We start from the raw sequence: 26,224 nt of genomic DNA, 5'->3' as shown, positions 1-26,224 counted from the left end.
CTGTCCTCTATGACCTTGGCGAGGAAGAATCTCCATTGGCTTCCTATTCCCTCAAGGATTATGTTTAAACTTCTTTGCCTTACATACAGTGCCCTAATGGCAGGTCCGGCAGATGCCCTTGGATCCTTACTCACTAGGTATGTCCCGAACAGATGCTTACGCTCGATGGAGCTTAACCAACTGGTAATCCCTCGTGCTAAGAAGGCTAGCTGGGGGAGCAAGGCCTTCTCCATTCTTGCACCCCAGATGTGGAACACACTTCCCCTTGAGATCAAGTCATTGCCTTCACTTGACCTCTTTAGGAAAGCGTTGAAAACTTGGCTTTTCATTAAAGCATACCAGTAAGCTCTGATTCTGGTTGCTGACAGCTAGTTATTTGAGTTAGGCGCCTTGACGCCCAATGGGCATAGTTGCGCGTTACAAATGCCATTTCATTCATTTCATTCAATAACATGAATATTCAATTCTTTAATCTTAGCCAACCCCAGACAAGTAGTTTATTGGACCATGTCATTAAGAAAAATAATTTGAGCAGGTATCAAACATGAACAGAATAAAGATTCAATACCTGGACCTGCAATGTCCTAGTACCTCATACCGATTTTAAATCAGTGTTGTTTGTCCACTGATATTATCAATGCTAAGTTCTCAATAAAATGTGATGCATAAATTAACTTAGTCTGAGTGAGCATGCATTTTTTCGATAAGTTGGAAGTCAACTTAAAACAATACGACACTGGATATGAAAGGTTATTATAGGTAAAATAGGTGCACTTCATTTTTTGGGTGTTAGAACTTCCTTGAGATGGGGTCAGGCAATGTTCCCATTGGGTGTAGTTAAAGTGTGGATGCTGACTATTTGATCTATGCAGAAAGTGATGACCATAATGCTGATAACAGAATACATTGACATAGTTAGCAGAATTTAAATATGAGTCCTCAGTATAAAAAAACAATGTAATATTGCAATTCAGAAAACATGGATTAACAGACTTTAAATCACAATCGTCTGATTGCACCATATGTATTATGACATCACCCTTAGAAATACAGAATAAATATTGAACCTGTAAGGTTTTTGTAAGACCAAAGACATCAATGTCACTTTATCCTACACAATTCTATCAGAGGCAGGGACCGCTGAAATGTTCACAAGGGACTGGTCTCTTTCATTTTATGCGTGGATGAATGCGGAGCCAACAGTCCCTCAACAAGTTCTGCAGCAGAACCTTCCGGGAGGTAGTGACTATTAATCAAAAGGAAAAAACAGTCACCTATCCAAACCACATGAACAGAAATACCATGGAAAACATGATCCAGACATATATCCATGGACGACCAGATAAGTATGTTTTAACCAGGATATGAGCACACAAATTATTGCTTGGGTGTAGATAAAATGGAAGACTGTGAAGAATTTCCTAAAGAGAAAATATCTTAATCGATATAAGTACCAGAAGAACTCAGATTAACCAACTGAGGCTGGGAAGCTGGGTTTCAATTTGAGTCTGGTATTCCCCTAGAGAACTCAAGGAGTGGATCAGAATAAATAATTTCCATTGTGGAGTCTGTGTAGAACTAACACAGATACCAGATCACCTGAAGGCTTTACATCTCCTTCTGGCATCAGAGGAGAATCAGAAAAATTCGAGCAGGATCATGGTACAATGGGCCGAATTCTTTCTTGATGGCCACTTTTTTATGAACCCAATAGGCCACTTTAGGGAGCCAGCCCATAAAAGGATTCAGAACAGCAGCGTCTTCAGACATAGCTGATGGCAAATGTGATTTTGCCAGTGTATCATAACACTTTTGGAGTCAGCACAGTGGTTATCTATGTCAAATGTTGCGGCAGCCGCATCAACCTCAAGATTATCAAGGTCTGGAACAAACATCTTGATACCAAACAACATTTTGGATGGGGTTCGCCCACCTAGAGATCTTCTCAGGAGATTATTAAGAGCACATTGAACCCCTTGGAGGGTGCTTAACCAACCACAGCCCGTACCTAGTACCCATGCTGTTGAAGATTGTTTTAAGTCACGGTTCATCTGCTCCACAACTGAATAGCCCTCAGGCTAATATGGGGTTAAGAAATGCACCTGCACTCCCATAGACTTCATTGAATAACGGTAAGTCTTAGAGGCAAAATCTGGACCTTGGTCAGAATGGAAAGTGCCACAGGCCGACAAAGACATTCAAATCTTTTATAACAGTACGAGCATCAGCAGAGCGATGTGGCCAAACCCAGAGGAACCTAGTACAAGAATCCACTGCAACTCAGCTATATCTAAAGGCAGTTTCAGATGACAAAGGACCACAATGTTACATTAATGAAGAAGAGGGATAGAGCGGTGTAGGAAGGGGGAGACTCTAGTTGGCGCAGTGCGAGCACTAGCGACAAGCAGGGACTCTCTCTTCCTCGTCAGGGCTGAGGGTTACCTTCCAGACAACCTCTGCTTACCCTCTAGGTAGTGTGGCTTAAGCAGTCTTAGGCTAATCTTTGGGGCACATAGGGTTAAACACCTGCAACAGTACACCTTTACAACCAACCCACCACACAACGAGACCAGACTGTATTCTTGTAAAAATATATCTCTTTATATAAACTTTACGCAGGCTTGTGAATACCGTCAATAACTTTTACGGATACGGTTGCAGGATATCAGCTTTAAATTACCACAGTTCTTATCGTAGTTCTTGTGAGGCCCGTAGGCCGGTGTTAAACAAAGTTCTCTGTGGAGCCAGCGGCTTCCAGGGGATCTGTCCCACGTCGCGTTGCCTTCCCGGTGTCGCTGATCGTTGCGGCTCTTCGGCCGAGCAGGTCACTGGTCGTCCGGGGCAGCGGTGCTCTGTGGCGGCACGGTCCTCTTCTCGTCGTCTACTCCGACCTTGTAGTCGGCGGCTGGGGCGGTGACAAGGGGCAGTACGGTCCCCAAGTGCAGGACGTACCCAGCCAAATGCCGGTGCAGCTGTGGGCTCACAGCTGGGCTGTCGGGCAGGCTACCGACCTTGTGGATTCTCGTAGGGCAATAGTCTGTCCTTGCAGGTGAGGGACGGCTCGCTATGCAGTCGCCTCGATAGCTCGGCCCGGACGGGTCCTCCTTCACTTTGCTCTCGGGCTCCCAGCGCAGGTGCGGTCACGATGTTCGGGCCAGCGGCGGCTGGTCCTCACTGTGCTTCCGCTGTAGCTTTGGGCCCCGGTCACGGTGGTCGGGAGGGAGTGGATGCCTTAGAGGAGCTTCCTCTTTGTCGGTACTGCGGCGGTGGTCAGTACCCGCAGTCGCTTTCTCCCAAGGGGGGTTTAGCGTCCACTGGTCCTGGGACGCTGGTCAGGGGGCAAGTTCAGTTCCAAGCCCTTGGAGATCTCTTGGCAGAGTTTGGCACAAGTAGCACAAAAAGTCGTTTCGTCGTTTTGTCTCCCTCTCCTTCAGCAGCAAGGCACCAGACACAAGCAAGAGTCAGCACCCTTCTTTGTCTTCTCGCGGTCCTTCTCGTAGGGCAGAGTCGTTCTGTGGCCCAAACTGGATCTAACTTTCAAGGAGCAGGGCTCCATCTTTTATAGGCCAAATCTTTTGTTCTCGCAGGCCAGGGGGGCCTTTGCATAGCCACTCTCAGTTCTGGAATACCCCGGCGGGTGTACTCCGGCTTCTGCTTTCAGTGTGAGGGGCAGGCGCATCAGACGCCCCACAGGAGGTGGAGCCAGCATTGTCCGGACAGGAGTGGCCAGAGTACCTTGTTGATGGGGGCTTCGCCCTTCCTGGGCCAGGTGCCGGCAGAGTCATCCGCCGCTCCCCAGGAGGGTGGAGCCAGCATTGTGGTGGCCGAGCACAGTGACAGTTCGAGTCAAGAGGCACTCCTACCTCCCACTAAGGTGTAATCTGCGCATTCACCACCTGTCATCCCTCCAGCCCTGTCACTCACACATCCCAGACAGTCGGATACACATACTGGCAGAGGCAACTGAAATGGTTAGGCAAGCAAATGCTGACTTTCTAAAAGTAGCATTTGCAAACCCAGGATAATAAAATAAACTTGACTACAAGAAATATCTCATCGTCCTGAGTCCAGGCATACTAAACATGACTCACTACCATGCTCCTTGAGCCTGCGGGGATTATAGGGTATAATAATCCTCGCAGCTCAGTCTGGCCTAATGGAGCAGGTAGCCTTCAGTAGTGAAATACGGTCTTCGTTGTAGGTCACTACCAGGACATGCCACGCACATCAGGGCTTGTCCTACCTCGCACCTACAATGCACCCTGCCCGCAGGCCTACCATAGGGGTGTCTAATATGTAGTCAAGGGAAGGGTCGGGGCTGGCAAGTGGGGACACTTGCCCAGCTAGCGTGACAGTACGAGACCGCACGCGGGTTCTGCGGTCGCAGTTCCCAGACACAAGTTTACGGCTGCTCGGGTGGGTGGCGCAACCAGCGCTGCAAGCCCACCAGCAGTATCGGCATCTACACGCCCGGCACTCTCTCGTGCGCTTTACTGGGGACTAACAGTAAATCCAATGTACCAATCAGGGATACCAATCATATGTACAGTTTACAGTAGGGAGCACTTGCACTGCGGCACGGATCAGCCGTGGCGCAGTGCCCTGAGTATCGGAAAACCAGCAAAACATCGGAGGCACATCAGCAAAAAGTGGAAGGGAGACTCACGCCAAGGTGCCAGGTCTAACACGTGTCCCCTCCAGCTGAAATGTGGGGGGAACTACCCTTCCCCAGGGAGTTCCACATCACTAAGGCGGAAAAATCTGGACAGACCGTCAGCGTTGGCGTGATCGGTGCCAGGGCGGTGTTCCACCGTAAAGTCCATACTCTGGAGAGAAATGGACCACCTCAACAGTTTCGGGTTCTCACCCCTCATTTGCATCAACCATCTGAGGGGCCTGTGGTCCGTCTGAACTCGGAAGTGAGACCCAAACAAGTAGGGTCTTAGCTTCTTCAGCGCCCAGACCACAGCAAATGCTTCCCGCTCTATTGCACTCCACCTACTTTCCCGTGGAAGTAACCTCCGACTTATGAAGGCTACGGGTTGGTCAAAGCCCTCCTCAGTCATCTGTGAAAGAACAGCCCCTACACCATGCTCTGAAGCGTCTGTTTGCACAATGAACTCTTTGGAGAAATCAGGGGCCAGGAGCACGGGCGCCGTGCACATGGCAGTCTTCAGGGTGTCGAAAGCTTTCTGACAGGTGTCAGTCCAAATCACATTCCTGGGCTGCTTCTTCGAAGTCAGCTCTGTCAAGGTGGTCACGATCGTGCCGTAGCCCTTGACAAACCTCCTGTAATACCCAGTGAGCCCCAGGAAGGCTCTCACTGCAGTCTGGGTCTTGGGGGGTTCCCAAGCCAGGATGGTTTCGATTTTGGGCTGCAAGGGGGCTACCTTGCCACTCCCAACTTGGTGTCCCAAGTACACCACGGAACCCTGCCCAATCTGGCACTTGCTTGCCTTGATTGTGAGGCCTGCTCTGCGCAGAGCCATCAACACTTCCCAGAGGTGTCGCAGGTGTTCGGGCCAGGTGCCGCTGAACACCGCGATGTCATCCAGGTAGGCGGCACTGAACTCGTCCAGTCCAGCCAACACCTGGTTGACCAATCTCTGAAAGGTGGCAGGGGCATTCTTCATTCCAAATGGCATGACCCGGAACTGGAAGTGCCCATCTGGTGTAGAGAATGCCGACCTCTCCTTTGCCCCATCGGTCAAGGCGATCTGCCAGTACCCAGACGTCAGATCAAACGTGCTGAGAAACCGGGCAGCCCCTAGCCGATCAATGAGCTCGTCAGCTCTGGGGATGGGGTGCGCGTCAGTCTTCGTGACTGAATTGAGTCCTCTGTAGTCCACACAGAACCGGAGTTCGGGTGTGGCTCCCGGCGCAGCAGCCTTCGGAACCAAGACCACGGGGCTGGACCAAGGACTGCTGGAAGACTCAACCACCCCGAGGGCAAGCATCTTGGAGACCTCCTCCTTGATGCAGGCCCGCACCCTGTCAGTCACCCGGTAAGCCTTATGCTTCACCGGCAAGCTGTCTCCCGTGTCCACATCATGGACGCACCAATCTGTGACACTCGGAACCAGGGAAAACAGGTCTGGAAACTGCCCCAGCAACTGGCGGCAATCCTCCTGTTGTTCGGCGGTCAGGGAGGGTGAGAGGTTAACTCCATCCACTGACCCATCCTTCTCACAGGCCACCAAGAGGTCCGGTAGAGGCTCTGACTCCTCCTCCATTCCGTCATCGGTTGCCAACAACATGCCCACTTCGGACCTTCGCAAGTGGGGCTTGAGGCGGTTGACATGTAGGACCCGCAAAGGGTTCCTGGCCGTCTTCATGTCCACCAAGTATGTCACGGGGCTCTTCCGTTCCACAACCTCGAATGGTCCTGTCCACTTATCTTGAAGGGCACAGGGCTCCACCGGGGCTAAGACATACACCTCTTGTCCAGGCTGAAGCTCGACCAGAGTGGCATTCTGATCGTACCACCGCTTCATCTCTTCCTGGCTCGCTTCCAGATTTGCCTCGGCAAGTTGTCTGAAGCGCCTGGTCTGGTTTCTGAAGGCCAGCATGTAGCTATATACACTCTGGGGAGGTTTCCTGGGAGATTGCTCCCAGCCTTCTTTTACCAAACTCAGCGGTCCTCTCACGGGGTGACCGTACAGCAGTTCAAAGGGACTGAACCCTAGGGACTTCTGTGGCACCTCGCGATATGCAAATAGTAGGCATGGTAAGAGGACGTCCCACTTACGCCTCATCGGACCTTCCAGGCCCATGATCATGCCTTTGAGGGTTCGGTTGAATCTTTCAACCAACCCGTTACCTTGGGGGTGGTAGGGCGTGGTGAACTTGTACGTTACGCCACACTCCTGCCAAAGGGATTTCATATATTTCGATATGAAATTGGTCCCCCTGTCGCTCACTACCTCTAGAGGGAATCCTACTCGTGAGAAAATTCCCATCAGTGCACGCCCCACCACGGGAGCCGTCACTGTCCTCAGAGGTATGGCTTCAGGGTACCGGGTGGCATGGTCCACCAAGACCAGGATGAACCTGTTGCCCATGGCTGTCTTGGGGTCCAGAGGCCCGACGATGTCAATACCCACTCGCTGGAATGGCGTACCGACTACAGGGAAGGGTTGGAGGGGAGCCTTGTTCTTCCCTCCCGTCTTCCCACTTGCCTGGCAAGTCGGACAGGTTCTGCAATAAGTGTCGGAACTCTTATGCATCTGGGGCCAGTAAAAGTGGGTGACAAGCCTGTCATAGGTCTTGTCCATCCCTAGATGTCCTGCTAAAGGCACATCATGAGCCAAACCCCGTAGGAAGGCTCTGAACTTCTGGGGTACCACCAGCACACGGGCTGACCCAGGTTCAGCAGCCTTAGGCTCCGAATACAGGAGGTCATTCTCCCAGTACACGTAATGTGTTTTGGCCTGAACACCATTGGCCTGGTCTGCAGCCTGCTGCCGCATACCCACGAGAGAAGGGCATTCTTTCTGCTCCCTGCAGAATTCCTCCCTGGAGGGTCCTCCTTCTTGCTGCCAATGGGTCAGCTCAGGCAGGTCCCCCAGTTCAGCGATCTGTTCCCCTGTAGGCTCCAGGGCATCCCCCTCAAGGTCTGCCTCCTCCTGGACCGTAGGAACTTCAGGGGCCGGTTTCCCGCGCCCCCTGCGCCTTCTCCCTAAGACCGGTTCCTGGGCCTCTCCATCAGGCCCCAGGACCTCTCGATCACCCTTACTGGCTGCCATCGACCGTGTGGTCACGCACGCCCAGTCAGGCAGACCCACCATCCGCAGGTGAGTCGTTTTCTCCACCTTTTCCCAAGGGGAGTGCTCCAAGTCGTTCCCTAGCAAACAGTCAACAGGCATGGTTTTCCTCACACAGACCTGCAGAGTACCAGAGACCCCCCCCCACTCAAAGGGAACTTGAGCCATCGGACACTGGCTCTCGGAATTATCAGCATTGATAACCCTACAGTAGGCATGGGGTACAACCTGCTCTTGAGACACCAGGTGCTGCCTCACTGCCGTCACACTGGCTCCTGTGTCTCTAAGAGCCTCGGCTTCCTTACCATTGATGATCACCACCTGCCCATATTTTTTAGTGTTAGAGGGCAGGTAGTTCGTAGGGATCATCTCGCTGTCTCCTAACGAGACCAGGGTCATGTGAACGGGATCTCCACCCCCCGGGACCATCATTTCTTCTCCCAGGTGAACGCTAGTCACTTGTCGGGGCGGAGCACCGGTGGGTGCGGGTTTTCCAAATAGGCGACACTTGGGGTCACTGGATATGTGCCCAGGCTCGCCACATTTGAAACAATTGAAGGGCCCCTTTGGAACAGGTTTACCTGTCGGGGCCCCATTCTGCTTCGGGGGTGGGGGAGGCTGAGAACCCTGCTGCGGATTCCCTTGGGAACTACTTTGGGGGCCTTTTTGGAACCCTTTCTGTTTTCCCCCTTTGTCCCCCCCACTCTTCTGCTGGGGACCCTGCCCACTCTTGGCGGAATCTCCCACGGGACCCTTGTGGACCCTGGTGCTGAGCCAGCGGTCCGCCTCCTCAGCAAGCTTCCTCGGGTTGGACAGCTTGCTATCGATCAGATGTTGGCGTAACTCAGGAAAACAGTGATCAGACAAGTGCTCCCATGCAATTAAATCAAAGAGACCTTGAAAATCATTCACTTTGTTACCTTTCACCCAACCATCCAGTGCTCTGCAAAAGTAAGTCACATATTCCACATACGTATTCCCAGGCCGCTTAGTACACCCCCTAAACTTCTGTCTATACATTTCAGGGGTAAGCCCGTACCTGCTCAACAAAGCTTCTTTCATGTGGGTATAGGACCTCTGATTCTCGACGGGCAAATCTAGCAAGGTATCTCTCCCTTCGCTAAGGAACCTTCCCCACAACCCCGCTCCCCAATCCTTCTCAGGGACCCGGTGGGAGGACATGGCTACCTCATATGCCCTAAACCATTGTCCTATGTCATCCCCCTTAAAGAACTCCTTGACTACGTCCTTCGGGATATGCACTCTTGACTCTACCTGCACTGGCGATGTGCTGCCACCAGAGGGAGGACGATCCAAGCCTCTTTCCTTGAGACTTATCTCCCTCATTTTCACCTCATAATCCATCTGGTGCTTTCGCTCTTCCAGCGCCATTCTTTTCGTTTCAAGCTCCAGCTGGATTTTTAATTCTGCCAACTTTCTTTCATGATTCCGGGTTTCCTTCCTGTCCGCCAGCTCCTCTGGCGACAGGCCTTTACCCAAGCTGTGCTCGCTGTCTTGTCGCTCGAGATCGATCAGATCCCCAAGTGCATTCTGCTCCTCCGTTGCATTCTGCTCGGCGAGGTCGTCTTGCTCTTCCGGGGTCTTTCTTGATTCCACCCAGGCTTTCAGGGCCTTGTAGAACTCCGGTTTGTTTTTGCAACCAGCGTGCGGAACCTTTAGTTTCCTACAAAAAAACTTCAGCTCCAGCTTTGAGTACTTGTCTAGCTTTGCGGCGTCCCATTCTATCTCCAAAACCTCGGAGGTCGTGGACTCCGCTCCATCCAGGCTCTTGGTGCCCGGCATGGTTTCGGTACTCGGAATCTTCTTTCAAAAAGCAAAGTCTGTGGTTTCAGTAACTGTACCGTAATCCTTGTGTAGCGGTCAGAAGCTCAGGTATAACTATCGCAAGTGTAAATTCGAAAATCCCACCGCTGCCACCAATGTAGGAAGGGGGAGACTCTAGTTGGCGCAGTGCGAGCACTAGCGACAAGCAGGGACTCTCTCTTCCTCGTCAGGGCTGAGGGTTACCTTCCAGACAACCTCTGCTTACCCTCTAGGTAGTGTGGCTTAAGCAGTCTTAGGCTAATCTTTGGGGCACATAGGGTTAAACACCTGCAACAGTACACCTTTACAACCAACCCACCACACAACGAGACCAGACTGTATTCTTGTAAAAATATATCTCTTTATATAAACTTTACGCAGGCTTGTGAATACCGTCAATAACTTTTACGGATACGGTTGCAGGATATCAGCTTTAAATTACCACAGTTCTTATCGTAGTTCTTGTGAGGCCCGTAGGCCGGTGTTAAACAAAGTTCTCTGTGGAGCCAGCGGCTTCCAGGGGATCTGTCCCACGTCGCGTTGCCTTCCCGGTGTCGCTGATCGTTGCAGCTCTTCGGCCGAGCAGGTCACTGGTCGTCCGGGGCAGCGGTGCTCTGTGGCGGCACGGTCCTCTTCTCGTCGTCTACTCCGACCTTGTAGTCGGCGGCTGGGGCGGTGACAAGGGGCAGTACGGTCCCCAAGTGCAGGACGTACCCAGCCAAATGCCGGTGCAGCTGTGGGCTCACAGCTGGGCTGTCGGGCAGGCTACCGACCTTGTGGATTCTCGTAGGGCAATAGTCTGTCCTTGCAGGTGAGGGACGGCTCGCTATGCAGTCGCCTCGATAGCTCGGCCCGGACGGGTCCTCCTTCACTTTGCTCTCGGGCTCCCAGCGCAGGTGCGGTCACGATGTTCGGGCCAGCGGCGGCTGGTCCTCACTGTGCTTCCGCTGTAGCTTTGGGCCCCGGTCACGGTGGTCGGGAGGGAGTGGATGCCTTAGAGGAGCTTCCTCTTTGTCGGTACTGCGGCGGTGGTCAGTACCCGCAGTCGCTTTCTCCCAAGGGGGGTTTAGCGTCCACTGGTCCTGGGACGCTGGTCAGGGGGCAAGTTCAGTTCCAAGCCCTTGGAGATCTCTTGGCAGAGTTTGGCACAAGTAGCACAAAAAGTCGTTTCGTCGTTTTGTCTCCCTCTCCTTCAGCAGCAAGGCACCAGACACAAGCAAGAGTCAGCACCCTTCTTTGTCTTCTCGCGGTCCTTCTCGTAGGGCAGAGTCGTTCTGTGGCCCAAACTGGATCTAACTTTCAAGGAGCAGGGCTCCATCTTTTATAGGCCAAATCTTTTGTTCTCGCAGGCCAGGGGGGCCTTTGCATAGCCACTCTCAGTTCTGGAATACCCCGGCGGGTGTACTCCGGCTTCTGCTTTCAGTGTGAGGGGCAGGCGCATCAGACGCCCCACAGGAGGTGGAGCCAGCATTGTCCGGACAGGAGTGGCCAGAGTACCTTGTTGATGGGGGCTTCGCCCTTCCTGGGCCAGGTGCCGGCAGAGTCATCCGCCGCTCCCCAGGAGGGTGGAGCCAGCATTGTGGTGGCCGAGCACAGTGACAGTTCGAGTCAAGAGGCACTCCTACCTCCCACTAAGGTGTAATCTGCGCATTCACCACCTGTCATCCCTCCAGCCCTGTCACTCACACATCCCAGACAGTCGGATACACATACTGGCAGAGGCAACTGAAATGGTTAGGCAAGCAAATGCTGACTTTCTAAAAGTAGCATTTGCAAACCCAGGATAATAAAATAAACTTGACTACAAGAAATATCTCATCGTCCTGAGTCCAGGCATACTAAACATGACTCACTACCATGCTCCTTGAGCCTGCGGGGATTATAGGGTATAATAATCCTCGCAGCTCAGTCTGGCCTAATGGAGCAGGTAGCCTTCAGTAGTGAAATACGGTCTTCGTTGTAGGTCACTACCAGGACATGCCACGCACATCAGGGCTTGTCCTACCTCGCACCTACAATGCACCCTGCCCGCAGGCCTACCATAGGGGTGTCTAATATGTAGTCAAGGGAAGGGTCGGGGCTGGCAAGTGGGGACACTTGCCCAGCTAGCGTGACAGTACGAGACCGCACGCGGGTTCTGCGGTCGCAGTTCCCAGACACAAGTTTACGGCTGCTCGGGTGGGTGGCGCAACCAGCGCTGCAAGCCCACCAGCAGTATCGGCATCTACACGCCCCGGCACTCTCTCGTGCGCTTTACTGGGGACTAACAGTAAATCCAATGTACCAATCAGGGATACCAATCATATGTACAGTTTACAGTAGGGAGCACTTGCACTGCGGCACGGATCAGCCGTGGCGCAGTGCCCTGAGTATCGGAAAACCAGCAAAACATCGGAGGCACATCAGCAAAAAGTGGAAGGGAGACTCACGCCAAGGTGCCAGGTCTAACAAGCGGTACATAGTGGACCTTGCCTTCTGAATCAAATAGATAATCAAAAGAAATCCACTAGAAAGCTTAAGCTTATATCCTTCCAGATATAGTAGTATTCCTTGAGGGAAAAGATTTACTTTTCTTAAAATAACCCTCACCCACCAAAAGGTCCCTTGGTAGCATTGCTTCATCATTGGGTTCTTTCTGCCCCACTGCGGGACGGGGCATTGTGCAACCAACGGAGAAGTGGTAACACTTTCTGGAAGGTATGGGCTATATTACTAAAAGAGATGAGTGGAAGGGTCAGTGAGATAGTGAACAAACATTTGAAAAGATACCTGGCCAGTAGGGACGTAAATTTTATTAAAATCCTGTGGCTGTATTGTCAAAAACAGGGATGTTGGAGGTGCACAATATAATGTATGTGTGACTCCTGGTCTACATGTGTCAAGCCTTCCCCTTCGGCTTTTCTTCAGGGCCAAGTACAATTGATCCCCAATACCACTCCTGAATTTTGGCTATTGTATTCTTTAGAGCCTAGTCATGGTATATCATTGTGCTTTATACGATACCCAATTAGTATGATGCTTCAATACTACCTATTTGGTAAGATGACCAAATTCATTTTATTATTGTCCTAACTTTTCCCCATGAGCTCTGCACATGAGAGGAGGGATGCTTGTAGTCAAATTTGCCTCAAAGCTACCCCCTTGCCCAGCATACTTTGCCTGCCCATGACTCCGTCAGCAAATTGAGACATCTTATCAAATAAATAGCATTGAAGCATCATATCATAGGGAAAACTACAATGGACCTGCACGGAACTTATACCATTACCTCAGAAAAAATCACCTGCAACATTGATAACTTGACCCCCAAACTTGTTATCACTGCCAACTACACCCTGAGCAGCACATTCATCTACACCATCAGCCTCGACACAACAACATCCTACATGAATCTAATAGCAACTTCAAAGCCTGGAACACTGCTTCTGAAGATAGCATGGCACCTCTCAAAGCCAATAATCTTAAGAGAAGCTAGCTACAAGCAAGTTGGTAGATGAAAGAGCTCAGACTCACCAAATGCTTCTACACGTAACTTGAGGCAGAGGTAAACAAAGTTGGAATAGCACCGACAACACCTACAAATCTGCCCTCAAATGCTACCATCAGCAAATCAGAGTCATCAAATGCTCAATGCTCTCAGACCATACCAAAAGCATAACCAATTGTACAAAGGAAATCTTAGTCATAGTGAAAGACTTCACCTTTCCACCAGGATGCTCGACCACTGTACCTCCACTTCTCAGGAACTCTGCACCCAGCTGTCTCTTTTCTTCAGGAACCAGATCACCAGCATCTAAGAAAATTCTGAGCCCCAATCTGACTATTCCACCTTTCCACAACCCTCACCCCAAAGCTAAATTACTCAATCACTGGAACCTTGCTCATCCCATACACCTCTTTCTTCAATGCCAGGATACCCTTCCGGGTGAGTTGGTTACTAAACAAATACACATAACATAACACAACACAATGAGCTTATGCTTGCAATAACAAAATTAAACACAGCAGCAGCTGTCTGTGTTGTGGAGGTATAGTCAATAACATATCACTGTTTCAAAAGGACCAGAACTATTGCTACATTTAGAAGCAAATTGTTGGCCATCTTGGAATGGTAAAGACAGTTATAAGGCATGGACAACAGCACTCCATCATTGTCTTCTGGATTAGAGTAAGTGTCCACGTTGGATGCAAAGCACTGCAGATGACCCATTGGCACTTCCTGGGGTGCTGTGGTATAGTCTTCAGAAATGATAAAATAAAAAGATGAGAAGTAAAAAAAATGAAAGGGGAATTATAAAAGGAGACACTTGAAAACTAAAGGAATGGTTAACCTGCCCTGACAGACAAGAAAACTTATTTTCAGGTAGATGTAGATATGTGATCAGAAAATACCATAACTCACAGTACAAGACAGCCGAAGACTGATGTGGACCGAATCATTACCCCAGGCAGTATGCTGCTGGAAGTGAGTGTAAATGACACTCACTCAGTCAGACCATTGGCTGAACAAAGCTGACCCTCCTTGCACACTGCTGGTTGGGGGGTGAAGTCTCCTTTGCTGTTGAGGATCCGTGGGGCCAAGAACTCCTATTGTTGCCACCAGTAAGTCCCCCATAGCAGGATTGCTGAGACTTCTTCGGAGGCTCTGCCCTCTTTCTCAACCACTTTGCAAACATGCCTCCTGGCGCATTAATGGTTGGATTATGCAGTCCCCTTTGCTACAAAGGGTCCTTGTTGGCTAGGATATCCTATTGTTGCCACCAGTAAGTCCCCCATTGTGGGATTGCATCGGAGGCCCTGCCCCTTTCTAAACCACTCTGTAAATGTGCCTTCTGGCACACTACTGGCTGGTTGAAGGAAGAAATCCTCTTGGCTGCTATTGTTGCCACTAGTAAGTTTCACACAGGAGGACTGCTGAAACTTCGTTGGAGGCCTGTCCCCTTTCTCAATCACTCTGCAAAGACGCCACCTCGTGCATTACTGGTTGGGGATTAAAGTCCCCTTGCCTGCTGATGGTCAATGGGGGCCAAGAACCCCTATTCCTGCCACCATTAAGTCCCCACATATTGCTGAGACCTCCTCAGAGGCCCCACCCCCTGTCTCAACCACTTGGCAAAGTCACCTCCATGAGCACTACTTTCTGAGGGATGAAGTCTCCTTAGCTACTGATGGGCGTTAAAGGCCAAGAGCCCCCAATTGCTGCCACCAGTACGTCTCCTAATGCAGAATTGCTGAGACCTCGTTGGGGGTTTCCCCCTTTCCCAACCACTCTCACCTCCGGGCTAAGGGTGAGTGTGCCAGTAAACTCCACTCCACAGGCTGTTGGCAGAGTTTTGGCTGAACTCTGCATGCCAAGGGGAGCGCGGAGTGGCAATAATCTGTGAACTCCCCCAGCAGGGCAGTGCTTTACTGCCCAACCATATTTGTAACCCACCTCTCGTAAATTGTGGACCTGAAAAAGCTCTACTGTTTGCTGACAATTTTGTCCTTGTGGACTGTATGCCCATTGGGCTTCAGACATTTGTATGCCTTGTAGACTTATAGTAAAATAAATAGATTATTAGTTAATATGACTAAGAGTAAGATCATGCAAATAGTTAAGATGCAACCTCAATGTCTCTGTTTTGCAGAAGAGAAGAGAAAGAATAGTTGGGATAAAAATGGTGCCAACAAATATATTGAATTTAAATATGTCCTGGACCACTAGATCTATCTGCCTTTTGTCAATTTACCATTGCCTTGCACCATGTGTTACATTGTACACATTGTATTGATTAGAAATGACTTAGCGGAGTGATACCCTTTTGAATGCTCAGTGTTTGAAAACCCAATAAAAAGATTTGGGCATAAAAAAGGAGCTTGGTTTCCTGCAGGGCCTGGCTGGGAATTGGTACAAATAGGGGCATTTTCTATTACTTTTGTGGGGCAGCCCAGCAAGCCATCTTTTTGCGCTGCTCAGCTTCATAAGTAAAGGGAAGGAATGTGCTGTACTTATCTCATATGGTGTATTCCTGTCCTTTCCCTTGCTCTGCCACAGTTTCAGCAGCCTAACACCAATGAAGGCACCCTTACACCAAGGTGCGAGGGTACCTGTGTTGTAGGCAGGGTTGTTTTTGAGCAGGAAGGGGCATCTTTCTGAGCAAAAACAATACTGAGAGGCTTGTTTCTCTTTCTATGTGTGCTGCAGAAAAACAAGCAGAAATAATGACATGTTTCTTTGTTACACCTCTCCGCTCTAGGCATATCTTTTTGGAGTATTCCCAGGTTTACCTGTTCTTGTAAATCTGGAAATGCATCAAAATCCATGGCTGTTGCATCGGAACAAACACCCAACACCCATTAAAATACCTCATAGGTTTAAAGCAATACAAGGCCGTGATTTGCTGTGTGTTATCTTCCTCGAGATGTATGAAGCCATGCAGGGCCATGCACAGTGACCTTGCATTGCTTCAAAAATCTCATTTTTGTCTGCGTCACCCTTGTATAACCTTGCATGCTACAAGAGCGATGCAAGGAGACTCATAAATGTGCCAAGTTGACCTGCTTCTGGAGTGTGAGAAACTCCCCGAGAAGGACCATAGATCAGGGGTGGAGGACTGCTGGGTAAGTATGTATGCATCACCCTTCTTTTACTTTTAGTGTCCTTAAGGACATCATTTCTCCAGGGACTCAGATGGAGAAAATAGGCGAGACACAGCGCAAGAGGAATACGTGAGTGTAGCCGGAGTCTCCGTGTGGCCTCCAGTGCCCAGGGACCACAGGTGCGAGGATGTCAGATCGTACCATGCCAGTGTCTGAGTGGGTGGCTACACAAGAGCAAATGTTCCCGCCTGCGTGGACGGTGGGCGGGAGCGAGGGTACTGCTGGCTCGCTCCTTTGTAGGCACAGCTTAGTGTGTAAGGAAGGGAGCAGGGCGAGGTGGCTTGGCCGCTCTGGTGTGGGGTTCCTCATTACTTCACAATGAAGAGGATGGGCATCAGCAAAAAATAAAGCAAACAGGCATAGTCCAAAGCCGTAAGAAAAAAGGAAACTGTGGGGCATATCTAGCAAGGAGTTAGGTCGCCCATGCGCTACTAATTCAGATTTATCAAGCCACGCAAGGTCACCTTTCATGGCCCTGTGTGACTTGGGCAATCTATAGTAATGCATTGCAGTGTAAACTGCTGCATTCTGTTACTCTGTCACAGGATGCATTCCATAGGCGGAGTGTGGCTATTCCCATGCATCTATTCATGGATTGTGGTGCATTCCCACATTTACCATTTGGTAGACCTGGGAATGCGTTAAATGTTATGCTTCCCCAAGTGAGGCGTAATGAGGAGAAATATATTTATTTCTTCCTGTTTTTTTCTTCTATGTGTGCCTCATTCTGCAGAAACAGAGGAAGACACCTCTGAGGATTGTTTTGTGCAGGAAGATGCCCCTTCCTGCATAAAAACAATCCTGTCTGCAATGCAGACACACTTGCACCACGGCGCAAGCGTGCCTGCATTGTGCGCCAGTGCAAGGGAAGGACAATGAATGTGCTGAATATTGTCAAATATGGCACATTCCTGCCCTTTACCTTTCATGCAACGCTGCAAGGTGGCTTACTGCACTGCATGAAATATTGATAACCCTGCGTCAGAAAGCTCACTTTTTAAGAAAAGACAAAAGAACACGGGGGAAGGGATTGTACCATAAACGCCCACTGCTTTATCAGCTGGGGCCAAGGAGCACCCATAAACATCCGGAAGGGGCTAGGAATTTGGTATTCAATTTTCATAGTGTCCCAGTGGAAGCGGGGGTTCCACAAAAGTGTAGCCAAGTGTTATAAATGGAGTCAAAATTATGGTAGCCCCAAAAGAGAGCTCATACATGATTTGTTAAATGACACCCTAAGTCTCCCAGGTGTATTGATTAGTGACCTGCAGAAACTCTCCTTCACTTTTCAAGCACTCCAGGTGCTTGGACTTAAGTCCGAAAGGTCCAAGAATGCAGGGGCCCTTCATGCAGAGTTAATGAACCACTGCATAGTTGGCTCATTGGTGACCAGCTCCAAACTTCATTTTGCTGAAATTTTCATGAAAACTGAAATGTGGTGTGATACATATCAGTAAGGGTGAGCAGTCAAAATATCGAAATTTTAATATCGACCTACACTATAATTGAGTTTTTAATATTTTAAGGACAGAATATCAAAGTCAAGAATATCGTTGACCAGAATATCGACTGCAAAGGAAAGTAATATCGATTTATTTAATATCAAAGTAAGTAATATCAAAATAAATAATATCGTTAGCAAAAATATTGTTGTAAATATTAACAAATTTTTTTACTGTTATGTTATGTATTTAGTATGTATTTTATATGTATGTTTAAAATATTTTTTATGTTTTTTCATTATTTTCAAATATATGTATTCAATCTTTAGAAAATAGTAATTCTTTAAATATAATTTTTTGCATTATAGTATTAGACCGGGTTGTGGGATCATAGGGGAATAGGGTTGGAAGTAATTTAGTTATAATTAATTATTTAATATGTTTTTATTTAGTGTTATTGATGGTTAATTTATTGTTCATTGATTTTTAATCAGTAATTAGTTTTTATTAATTGGTTAATTCATAATTATATTATTTATAATTCATTTACAGTGACTTTTAATTTTTGTTATTTTTAATTAAATTATTGTTAAAAAAATATTAATTGGTAACTAATTTTTTGTTTAATTGATTAATTGATAATTACATTAATTGTGTTAATTTGTATGTGTAGCTCATTGTGTGTTTATAGAGGAATAGGGTGGGAAGTAATTCAAATATAATTAATTAATTCATATGTTTTTATTCATTGTTATTGAATATTAATTTATTGGTAATTAATTATTAATTGGTAATTAATTTTTTTAGTTGGATATTTTAAATTATATTAATTTTAATAATTTACAATTACTTTTTATGTTATTGTTAATTAAATTATTGTTAAATAAATAGTAATTGGTATTTAATATTTTTAATTGATTAATTGATAATGAAATTAATTGTGTTAATTTTTATGTGTAGCGCGTTGTGTGTTTATAGGGGAATAAGGTGGGAACTAATTTAATGTTATTTAAGTAAATATTAATTTATTTTAATAGGTATTTATTAATAATGTTGTTGTTAAATAATTATTAATGTTACTTGTTTTATACAAAATATTTAATTGATAAGTATGTTAATTTAACTCCTAAACTATCCAACACTTTCCCTAATGTTGCACTCACTGGAGTGGGAATAGTAATTTTATCCCTACGCTATCCAATGCTTTCCCTACCGTTACACTCTGTGGAGTTGGAATAGTAATTTTTACCCCTACTCTATCCAATGATTTCCCTACTGTTGCACTCACTGGAGTGGGAATAGTAATTTTAACCCCTACGCTATCCAACGCTTTCCCTACTGTTGCACTCACTGGAGTGGGAATAGTAATTTTAACCCCTATGCTGTCCAAAGCTTTCCCTACTGTTGCACTCTTTGGAGTTGGAATAGTAATTTTTACCCACTACACTATCCAACGCTTTCCCTACTGTTGCACTCTCTGGAGTTGGAATAGTGATTTTTACCCCTACGCTATCCAACGCTTTCCCTACTGTTGCACTCACTGGAGTGGGAAAAGTAATGTTTAACCCTACGCTATCCAGCACTTTCCCTACTGTTGCACTCTCTGGATTGGGAATAGTAACTTTTACCCTGACAATATCCATAGCTTTCCCTATGTTGTAATATGTGGAGTGAGTATATATATATCGATTTATAAGTAGATGTTTAATTAATTTTAATATTATAAGTATTAGTTATTATTTTTACATTATTATTAAAACATTTAAAAAACGATATTTTTAACATCGATATTTTTGACAACAATATTTTTTTCCGATATTTTTGTACTTACCTTTATGTTGAAAGGACTTCGATATTTTTGTCATCGATATGTCTGTGTCGATATTATTGTTTGACGATTTTTTGTCTGTGGATATTTTGTTAGAGATTCATCAGTAAGGCATGCTGGCCTGGTTGCAAGCTTCACAATTACAGCTAAGAACTTCTGTTTTACATAGTGCATGAGGATTCTGTAGTCTTGAATTCCTATTTTGCAAGAGTTCAGTATGTGGCATTATAGAAGTAGAGCTAGTGCAGAAGTGCAATGTAAAAACAGTTCAATCTGAGCCTCCGGTCCTGAAACAGAATATAACATTTTCTAGCTATCGTCAGAGAATGTTTCAATTCTATTAAGGACACGTAGGCGAGGAGTATTCCTCCTGATTGGGTACAATCCATTACCTTCCCTGTATCCTAAGAAGTCTTCGATGCGGGATTTGTATATTTTGAGTGTTATTTCACTGCAAGTGTTTAACAAAGCTTCTTATACCTTTGTTAAACCCTTGCAGTGTTTTGTTCTGAAATATGTCTCTTGCTATGCTTTGCATGAAGCTTGTCAATTTATGAAAATCTTAATTTCTACCAATATTGTAAATATATATGATTGGTTTTACACATGATTGATGGTTTGGGGAATTTACTCTCAGCATCTTGTTGTTTTCCTTAGACTCAGACCAGAAGAAAGATGATTTGCTTTTGTTTGATCTCAACATGTGTCCTAAATAATGTTATTAAAAAAAATCCCCATTGAAATGAATGATATAAAATTCTCACTGAATGGAGCATTATCATTGTAAACCATATGAAGGTCAAAATATTCAAGTCAGATGGTATTCTTGCATACAGTCCAAGCAACCAGACACTTTTGCCTGGACTTGGGGATGTGTGGATTCATTTAGAAATATAACCTCCTATTGTAGCAGCCTTTGGCTGGGTTTGGATCCCATGGGAGCTGTGGTTTCATGAACGAATGTGACCTCCTAATATTGCAGCTTTGGCTGGGCTTGGTATACAGGGGAGCTGTCGGTTCATGAAGGAATGTGGCCTCCTATTATTGTAGCCTTTGACTGGACTTTGTTTCGTTTAAATACTTTATTCGACAACATTGTCATAAAAGCTTGTATCCCTAAACTAGACAGAATAAATACTAATCTAATAATAAAAACGTATTAAATACCATACAATTTGTACTTTGTTGTCGAATAACAATTTTTAAAAATTACACATTTAAAAAAAAAAGTAAAAAAAAAAAATATATCATCACAGCCCAAAGGAAGCTCAAGTAGTTCATAGGAGTTTTAAAGTGCACGTGCGTATTATCCAAGCCCACCCCAGGAATTTAGCCACAGCAATTGCAAGATTGGGGGCACAGTTTGATTTCAAGACCCTAAAAGCCTCTAAACATCTCCTTGTACCCAAATTTCTGCATGCGGGTTTCAACCATCTATTCCTTGGGGCAGCATATAAGGGACAAACAAATAGAAAATGCAAGATATCTTCTACATGGGATTTACAATGGAAGCATGTGTTTACATTATCAGAAGACCATTTGACAGTAAAAGCATTTAGGGGCAAGGTGCCAATTCTGAACTGGAAAAACAATTTCCTATCTAGAGGCTTGGAGATCAAATCCCAATACTGTTCAAACATTGGGGAAGTTTTAACTTCTAGGAACTGGGATGTCAGGGCAGGAGATTGACTAGAGGTCAGTGCAGCATTGTTTATCATGTCCCAGTATAACTTTTTTAGAGTAGTCTTTGAAGGAAAATCATCTGGGTCTGTTACGGACCACAAGTGCTCAAGGTGCAATTTTTGAAGTAATTTCCTCACTTCTTTTAGCCAAACAACTTTATGGAAAATGTCAGAGTTATCGACATCCAGAAGGGCAGCTGCGTAATGACTCAACTCCGGAGTGGTTTTTATACGCCTCCAATATAGGAGGGGACGCAGTCTGATCATGTCCTCAATCCTTTTCCTCCCAAGGTCGTAGTGGAGAGGAGTTGAGGGGGTGCTTTGTGGAACACCAATTAGGCCCCGCAGAAATGTGTTTTCTGCCACTGTTAAGGTGTTCAAATTGGTGAAACCCCAAAGTTCTGATCCATAAAGGCATGCACCCAGCACTTTCATGCCATAGATCTCCATTATTGGCTGTATTGGTTTTGTGAATGAAGATTTGTGCTTTTTGGCTATTGCCCCTGCCAACTGGTTAAATTTTAACAGTACAAAGTCCATATGAGATCTCCAATTCATACTAGCATTCAGGGAGATGCCTAGGTAGGTGAAGGCATCCACTTCTTCCAAAGAAGCCCCATTGTACACCATTTTCCCCTTGAATTTCTTAGAGGGATTCAGATTCATAAATGTTGTCTTTGTTGTGTTTATTTCTAAGCCCCGGATCCGGCAGAAATCACCAAAAGCGTTTATTGTCTTTTGTAGACCACTAGGGGTCCGCGAGACCAGCAGGGTGTCATCTGCGAACATTAGTACTGGAACTCGCTTCCCGTCTAGTAATGGAGCGTCCGTCGGAACTTGCTTCAGAAAGTCCACAATGCCATTGATGTAGAGGGAGAATAAGGTGGGGGCCAAGACACAACCCTGTCTCACGCCTCTCTCAACAGGGAAGGATTCCGTGACCTCTCCCTGGGCTCCCCACCTTATCCGGGCATAGTTGTTCTCATGGAGCCTTACAAGCAAAGTTAATAATTCAGGACTTATTCCTAAATCCCTTAAAACATCTCAGAGTTTTTGCCGGGGAACTAAATCAAACGCTGACTTCAGGTCAACGAAAACAGCAAACAGAGGACCATTTAGCAGGGTAACATTTTTCCAGTATATAGTTGGGAAGTGGAACACCTGATCGACAGAGCTGGTTAAAGGGCGAAATCCCGCTTGGTAAGGGGAAAGGATGTCCTTATCAACTATCCAGGCTTGTATCTTGCTTTGAACCATCCTGCCCATCAGTTTTTGGGCACAATCGATGAGGCTGATGGGCCTGTAGTTGCTTGGTAGAGCCTTGTCCCCTTTTTTGTAGACTGGGATTATTTCTGCTCCTTTCCATGTTGCTGGTATCTTTGCCCCCTGTGCAATGGCATTTCCAAGCCATACAAAGTATTTACACCAGCTATCTCTGTCTGATAAGAAAACATCTGCCGGTATGCCATCAATTCCTGGTGTCCTGCCTCTGGTCACTCCATCCATTGCCTCGTGTACGTCTTTTAATGAGAATAATTCATTAGTAAAAAATACCCTTTCAGGAAGGGGAACAGCCTGTAGACCTGGATTGTCAGCATATTGGAGTTTGAAAAAATCCACCCAGGACTCCTTAGGTACATGGTTTTTCGGGCATTCAGCTACACCCCCTGAGCCCCACTTTAATATGGCCCAGAACTCTTTCTGATGTTTATCAACACATGCCTTCTTCAAATCTAGCCAAAGGTTCTCGTCCCATTGCTTTTTTGCCTTAATCTGGGTTTTTCTATATTCATCCCTGGCATTTAGAACTCCCGTTCTAGATCTTAATGCGATACTAAGGTTATGTCTTGCTATTCTACATGATTGGTCGTACCAGCCCTTCTTTATGGGTGGTCCAATACCCTTCCTCTTCTTGTTTGTTTTAAAGAATAGCTTCTGGATACTAGCAAAGAACTTTGGCTGTGACTCTTCAATCCTTGCTTTAAAATTTTCATCGTTCATTAAAACCTGTAGTCTGGCGACTTCATCAATAACTAGCCCCTCAAGGACCTGCATATCCTCTGGGTTGCCTGCTAAAGTTGCCCATCTGATATGACGGAGACTGGACTTTGTACCCAGGGGAGCTGTGGGTTCATGAAGTAATGTAGCCTCCTAATAATGCAGCTTTGGCTTGGCTTGGTACCGGGGGAGCTGTGGGTTCATGAAGTAGTGTAGCCTCTTATTATTGCAGCATTGGCTCAGTTTGGTACCCAGGGGAGCTGTGGGTTAATGAAGGAATGTGGCCTCCTATTATTGCAGCTTTGGCTGGGCTTGGTACCCATCGGAGCTGTGAATTCATGAAGGAATATAGCCTCTTTTTATTGCAGCACTGACAGGGCTTGGTACCCACAGGAGCAGTGGGTTCACTAAGGAACGTGGCCTTCTATTATTGCAGGCTTTGGTTGGGCTTGGTACCCAGGGGATCGCTGGGTTCATGAAGGAATCTGGCCTCCAATTATTGCATCTTTGGTTGGGCTTGGTACCCAGGGGAGCTGTGGGTTCATGAAGGAATGTATGTAGCCTCTTATTATTTCAGCTTTGGCTGGGCTTGGTACCCAGGGCAGCTCACGGTTCATGAAGGAATGTGGTCTCCTATTATTGCATCCTTTGGTTGTGCTTGGTACCCAGGGGAGCTGTGGGTTTATGAAGGAATATAGTCTACTAATATTGCAGCCTTTGGCTGGGCTTGGCACCCAGGGGAGCTGTGGGCTCATGAAGGAATGTGGCCTCCTAATAGCAGGTTTGGCTGGGCTTGGTACCCACAGGAGCTGTGGGTTCATGAAGGAATATAGCCTCCTATTATTGCAGCTTTGGCTGGGATTGGTACCCAGGGGAGCTGTGGGCTCATGAAGGAATGTGGCCTCCTAATAGCAGGTTTGGCTGGGCTTGGTACCCAGGGGAGCTGTGGGTTCATGAAGGGATGTGGCCTCCTATTATTGCAGCTTTGGCTGGGATTGGTACCCACGGGAACTGTGGGTTCATGAAGTAATGTGGTCTCCTAATATTGCATCTTTGGCTGTGCTTGGTACCCAGGGGAGCTGTGGGTTCATGAAGTAATGTGGCCTCCTATTATTGCAGCCTTTGGCTGGGCTTGGTACCCAGAAGAGCTGTGGATTCATGAAGTAATCTATCCTCTTACTATTGCAGATTTGGCTGGGCTTGGTACCCAGGGCAGCTGTGGGTTAATGAAGGAATGTGGCCTCCTATTATTGCAGCCTTTGGCTGGGCTTGGCACCCAGGGGGAGCTGCTGGCTCATAAAGGACTGTGACCTCCTAATATTGCAGCTTTCGCTGCGCTTGGTACCCAGAGGAACTGTGGATTCACGAAGGATTGTGGCCTCCCTTTATTGCAGCCTATGCCTGGGCTTGGTACCCAGTGGAACTGTGGGTTCATGAAGTAATGTAGCCTCCTATTATTGCAGCCTTTACCAGTGGCTTGACAAACCTTGTGGCTGAACAAAAGCATCACCCAGAGAGTTAATAAGGCAACACTACATAGCTGTATCACTGGTGATACGGCTCCATACTTCATTTTATTCACATGTTCATGTAATTTGGTACGTGGTGTGATATAGACGACTAAGATGTAGAAGCATGGATAAAGGATTCATGGTGGCAACTCTGAGCTTCTGTTTAACATAGTGCACTGTGGGTGATGAGGTCTTGATGTACTCTGATACCACAGTAATGGAATTCTTCTATAACACACAAATTGGCTTGTTTTTCTGGAATTCACTGTCATACATAATTAAATTAGAGCCACTAGAGGTGCCCACAATCATATAGTGGGCTTTGTGAACACAGGTCCTGTATCCTACAGCAAGAGATAAATAATCTTAAAAATATCTATTGACACTGATGAATACAATATTTGCTTAGTCAAATATTCGTCTGTGTGCACATCTTTCTGTCTGTGTGCTGAGTCTCACGTGATGCTGCTCCAGGGTACTGACTCTTCTACTAGCAAACCTCAGGTGAGAGGAAATAAATTCATAATAGATGTGTCTGCATCATCGCAAGAAGGATCTGATGTCCTGTACAGTGCCCTCATCTGATCTGAAGGAAATCTATCTATCAATCTATCTATCTATCTATCTATCTATCTATCTATCTATCTATCTATCTATCTATCTATCTATCTATCTATCTATCTATCTATCTATCTATCTATCTATCTATCTATCTATCTATCTATCCTTGTTGTGCCTCTTGGGTGATCTTCAGACTAGCTTACGGCTACTTTTTGGCTTAAAGGACATGTGATCAGTACTATTATGATTGATAAGGTTTTATCAAATTTCCTTGTGCCCATGGCCACCCTGGCTGCTGCATATAGGCAGCTTTGGAAGGAGCTAAATCTAGTCGAGGAATTCCTACCAGTACAGATGTAGTCTAACCAATAGCGCCCCAACACTAAAATTATTTCTTTAAAGTCAGTCTCTGGCACCATATGAGCTGATAACATGCCAATTTATGTGTTTATTCAATAAACTATTTCTTCAAAGTTTTTATTTCCAAAGTATTTTATTCATACTTGTGTTCAAATTTCATGAGTTTTCATAGAATTTCCATATATTCTCACATCTTCATATATATCATCACTTTTCACATTTAATCCTTCCACATTAGTCCTTCCAATGCATTTCGGCATAAAACCTTCACCGGGGAAGTCTAAAAAGAATAATAACAAAAAAACGATGCAATCCTCCTCTGTGTATTTTTATCACATTCTCACTGACAAGTATGCAAAATTAAATCAAAATAAACATATGAGCAAAACTTAATAAATCTAAACGATACTAAGTGTTTAACCTCTAAACTATTTTACAGAAAATTTCTGAAGGCATACGTATGTGCTGTTGTATGATTAACCGAGTTAGTAGTTATTACATAATATCCAAGATTTAACCAAAACTGGTATAAAAATCTGTTAATTTCCGTAAACCTCAGGTTACTAGATTCAAGGACTCTGAGCTGAAGTGTATCAAATGGATGTAAATCACT

This window comes from Lissotriton vulgaris, chromosome 4_1, assembly GCF_964263255.1.
Source record: "Lissotriton vulgaris chromosome 4_1, aLisVul1.2, whole genome shotgun sequence".
In the NCBI taxonomy this organism is placed as follows: Eukaryota; Metazoa; Chordata; class Amphibia; order Caudata; family Salamandridae; genus Lissotriton; species Lissotriton vulgaris.
This window is presented reverse-complemented; position numbering follows the sequence as displayed.